The sequence below is a fragment of the Pteropus alecto genome, unplaced genomic scaffold (genome assembly GCF_000325575.1).
Source record: "Pteropus alecto unplaced genomic scaffold, ASM32557v1 scaffold57, whole genome shotgun sequence".
NCBI lineage: Eukaryota > Metazoa > Chordata > Mammalia > Chiroptera > Pteropodidae > Pteropus > Pteropus alecto.
In genome coordinates, this window is record NW_006442508.1 from 7285025 (window position 1) to 7290430 (window position 5406).

Below are 5406 nucleotides of genomic sequence, written 5' to 3' on the forward strand. Positions count from 1 at the left end.
GGGCGGGTCCATGGGGGAGGGAGAATTTCTTTTCTCATTACTGTCCAAGCTTATGTAGAATAAGGATTTAGATAAATTTTTAAAGAAAATCTTTCTAAACTTGGAGCTACACACATTATACAAGAACCCTCTCCAGTCCTAAGATTTACACATTGAGAGGGACCAATTTATACAGGAATGCACATTTACTAAAATGTTATTTTTCTCTATATGAAATGTCTAGAGCAGGCAAATGTATAGAGATGGAATGTAGATTAGTGGTTGCCTAGGGCTAGGGCGGGAGATTGAGAAGGTGATGAAAAAGTTCTAGAATTGACTGTGGAGGTGGTGCACAACTCTGGAATATACTAAAAACCACTGAATTGTACACTTTACATAGATGAGTTGTATGGTATGTAACTAATATCTCAACAAAGCTGTTATTTTACTTTAACTCTGCACAAAACCTGACAATTTCATAATTGCTGCATTATGGTCAAACTCCATGGGATGTACCTCTCTGTCAGTCTTCCAGGCCTGTTTCACCCCATCACTGACAGTCCTACAAGGTTCCTTTCTTAACAATCCAATTCTTTCCCCACAAATACACAGAATGGGCAACAGGCATGGCAGGGTGGAGGGATCCATTTAGTAAAAGTTAGAAATACTTCATTCTATATTTTAATACAAGTGATTTTTCAAAATAATTATTTTTATAACACTAAAAAACCTTGATAAAGGCATCTATTATAATATTTTGAGTTTAAAAGATTGTATTATGACTCAATCAGCAAAATATGAATTATCTGCTAGAACTACAGTCTCCAAACTTTTTAGTACCAGGGACAGGTGCTCCTATGAGAATCTAATGCCTGATGATCTGAGGTGGAGCTGAAGTGGTGATGCTAGTGCTGGGGAGCAGCTGCAAATACAGATGAAGCTTCCTCACTGGTCTGCTCACCTCTTGCTGGACAGCCCAGTTCCTAACAGGCCACTGTAGGGTCCGTGGCCTGGGGAGTTGGAGACCCCTGTGCTGGAAGAGAGATGTAGTCTCATAACAGCAGTCTGTGAAATGAATAATCCCTGTAGGGTGTAAGGAAAGACACACCAATGTGGAATTCCAGAAATATGCCACATAGGAACAGCAGCATTAAAAAACATTTAATAGGTTCCATGGGCCCCAACCCACCTCCTGTAGACGATTTGTGTGCTAGGATACTTTGGAAGAAGCTATACAGAACAATAAACCAGAGTGAATAATAAATTCACTTAAGCTTGCACTTTGTTTTCCCTGCCTTTAATCCCCATGTACCACTCTAAGAATCCTACTCAGAGGAGTTCATAACATACGGTAGAGATGGACTTGATCTTACCTTCAATGCCTAGCTTGGTGCACAAAGTAGGTACAATACTCAATAAAAATTTGCTGAATGAATGGAGATTTCTCAGTTAATTAGGCCAACTGACTGCCAGTGGCTGAGCTGTCTATTTAGGATCTTTGGAAACCCCTTTTCCCCTCTGGGTGGGTGAAGCACTTAAACAATAGAATCCTATCACCTACTTCATCAGCCTAAATTGTAGTTCCCTTTTTTGTGAGTAAGGTAGAGTTAAAGCTTCTGCGCATTCCTTCTCTGGCTACTAGAAGTGCCTGTTGGCAGTTTCAAAGTTGTTTAATGCTCTCTAGAAATGAGAGAAATCAAGAAATGAGAAGAGAGAGATTAAGCTTAGACTATATACTCCAAATGTATTTTAGGGTAAAGGCAAATAAACTGTTCAAGGATACGGATTTTGATCAATTTTTGAAATGATTATGAATTCTATGTTTTGAATGCGCACATACTGGTGGTGGCCTTATAGCTCAAGAAAAGGTAGAATAGAAATTACTGAGCCTGAAAAAATAATAAATAAGTGTATAGAAATTGATTTCCTTTCTCCATTCCCAGTAAACGCGACTTACTAATTAAAATTTTCAAGTATGACAGTTTAAAGCAGTCCTCTCTAAAAGCAATAAAGGGGAAAAAAATCTAGAATAAATACCAAACCATTACCAATAGTTATGTGATAAAGGCAGTGTTATGTATTTTTAATTAATGTATAATTTCTAAATTATACATTTGTCATATTAATATTTTTCAATGAGCATATGATACTTTGGTAGTAAGGAAAATAATGATTTTCTTCCTTTAAGCACTTTCCCCCCATTTGTCCCTCCCAAAATTTTGAACTTTTTTATAGCTTATGGTTTTACAGAATTCTAGTGGCCTAATAAAACTGCTCAAGTACTTTAGGCAACAGTAAAAAAAGGTGGGGAGGCCTCTAACTTTTGTTAATGGTTTTTACCAAAGTCTACAATATAATGAAGACATAGACACATAACCATACTGTAAGTCAGAGCATGACTTATACTGTAAAAGAGTTTTACAAGAGCAAGAGGAAAGAGCAGTCACAATTAGAACAGAAGAGCTTGCAGACAAGGTGACATTTGAGCTGGGTTAGATGAATGACTGGGTAACAATAATTGAAATTCAAGCACATGCTCTGTACCCCAAAAAATATTTTATAGATAAAAATAGTTCAGGTAGAGAACATACAACCAGCCAACCACCAAACATACTTTATTTTTTAAAATTCATTAAAAATATATTATAAAATTTGCTGTATAAAGCAATGAAAACTTTGCCACCTCACCTAGGTTTCTTCTACTATCCCACTATTCCTTTATTATTTTAGTATGAATCCTGTGTTGTCATTACTTTGCACCTGTTACTGCACCGAGATACACACTATCTTTTTCCTATGGATAATAACTTTGCATCTTCCCATTAAACTGTCTATTTTTGAGAGTAATGACTATGATTCATTTCTATTTTATCTTCCTATAATATTCCTGAAATGAGTATTCAATAGATAGTGACAAATTAAACCCACTTCTAATAATTGTGACAATAAGCTATCATCATCACAAAAGATCTGTGGAACAGATATTATAAATAATTAAATCACCTTTTTCTACACAGGATGAAAAGGTTAATATATCTTCCCCTAGATACTGAACCAATTGCTGTTCTTTGGTGTAACTCATTTAGAAAGGTGTTTAGTAAAAAACAAAAATAAGTCTCTCAAGCAGCCTCTAGAGAATATTCTTTTTCTGTCACAAAGACCTAAGACAATCCATTAATTGGGCACTAGAAAGGTAGGGGTGACAGTGAATTTGCACAGAAATGGAAGAGTTCTAGTTCCCAACGATCTCAAGGGACAACTCACAACTCAAGAAACGTCTTGGCAATGTGTATATATAAGACAATGTGTTTAAAACAATGAGAAAAGCTCACAGGAAAAATATGTTTTCCAGGAAACATAACCTAGATATTTCAAAGGTAATTCTTTCTGAATGTTTTCTTTTTATGTGCTTTTAAAAGTTCAGAAATTCTCTTCTCTATTGTTTAAATAAGCTGGTAAGTAAACAAAGATATAAATTTAGAAATTTATTTTAATCTTCTACTTTCTATTATGAAATAGAAAGGAAGATTATGCCTACAGGTTTTGCCTGACATCCTTATCACAGAAGAGGATTAAAGAGGGGAGGGGTGGAGATTAGGTGTAACAATGTCAGGTACTATCAAGATTACAATAGCATAGGAAATATAGTCAATAATAACGTAATAACTACGTATGGTGTCGGGTGGGTACTAGTCTTATGGGGGTGATAACACTGTAAGTTATATAAATGTCTAATCACTGTTATATACCTGAAAGTGATATAATATTCTAGGTCAACTATAATTTAAAAAAAACTTTTTTTTAAAGATTACTTACAAAAGATCATGTTTTATAAATTTCCTAAACTCTGTGGGAAGAATAAAGTGACTCTCAAACATTATCTAAAATTAGTTTTCAATTTCCCAAGTATAGTTTCTCATTTGTTATTGAGCTTATAATGTTCCACATCACTGAGAAAGTTACTAAACAGTGAGTTAATCAATGAACACTTTAGGAAGTTGTTAGTATTGCTTAAAAAAAAAAAACACTAGGCCAAGTGTTCTGACAAAATTCACTCTTCTACAGAAGTAATTTTACCAAATAACTCAGAATAGAAAATAAGACAGGATGGAATGATATTTTTAATGAGTAGCAAAAAAGACCACAGAATAACACATCTACTGTTACTTTGTTTATGGGGTTATAACTTGCACATAAAAGTACAAAGTATTGCACAAGAAGAAACTGTCAAAAATGAATGCTTACAAAAACATTCCTTTTCTAAGTAAGGTCTCTCATAAGGTATGTACTACTTCTAAATATGATTTCTTTAGCAAGTATTGACAGGTATACTGTAGCGATAATGCTCAAGATGAAGAAAACCTCTTATAGTTATTTTATCCATAGTAAAAGTTACTGTTACTAATGGTAACGGCTATGAGTTCAGCAGTAATTAACTTTACGGAAGATATTTGCTAGGCAAAACAGTATTTTGCAAAACGAACTTTATTTCTATCAAGTCATTTTTCCCTAATCTCATAGACTCTAGTAACCTGGTTTTCTTTTTTTCCTTCTCCTTCTAAAAGAACCTCCGCCAGTTAGTCGAGGTAATTAATACTTTCCACAGTTCAAAGGTTAAGGCAAATTTGGCTCTACGTGGAGCTCTTGCTCTCACCAGCACCCCGCCCACTTTTTTTTCTTTTCAAATTATGTTGACCTGAGAGAGTTTAATGCTCCCATGTAATTGCAAATCTAAGAAAGAGGAGATTTTATGTGTCGAGCAACGAAACTGGAATGGAAGGAAAGACCGACAGCAATCAAGAACCACTTCGTCCTAGAATTCAGCCTCGGCGAAACACAGGAAACGAGCTTATGCCCAAAGAACCTGCCGCCCAGAAGACACAACTTCCATCGATCCGCAAAGAAAAGTTGCAAAGAAGAGCTCAGCGCCCAGGCAGCCTGCGCGGGTGCGGACTGAGAGCAGCAGACACTCAGCAGGCCTGGACAGCCCTCGGGCGGTGGCTGCTGCGTCGGTGGGGCCGACTCCGGCTCCGGGTCTGGGGGTGCGCGGCCAGCCCGAAGCCACGCGGGCACAGCGCCCGCATCCGCACCCCTCCCCACGACCGCGAGCAGTGGGCGGAGAGATGAGAGCAAAAGAAAAGAAGGACAATGCCGGGCAGGCGATTCCGCACGCTCCACGGGTCCCCAGCACCCCTTCCGCCTGGGGCTGCCAGGTGCCTCCCCAAGGTTGCTCCTCCACCCTCCTTTCACCGCCCGGGCGGCGAAGCTGGGGCGGCCGACCTCCCTCCTCACAGCCACCGCCTTCCTCCCCGCCGGGCGGCTCCCGGGAGTCCGCGAGGCGGCGGCGCGCGCGAGCCGAATGGGGCGCGCTAGGAGAGCCCGGCGCGCGAGGGGAGGCGGGCGCGCCAAGGGAAGGGGGCGCGCAAG

At 38.9% G+C, this 5406-nt stretch overlaps 1 protein-coding gene across 11 annotated transcripts in view; it reads right to left on the bottom strand.

Moving 5' to 3' along the window:
• FRYL (FRY like transcription coactivator) overlaps positions 1 to 5406 on the bottom strand; it is a 272059-nt gene that overhangs the window by 230897 nt on the left and 35756 nt on the right. The window lies entirely within an intron of this gene.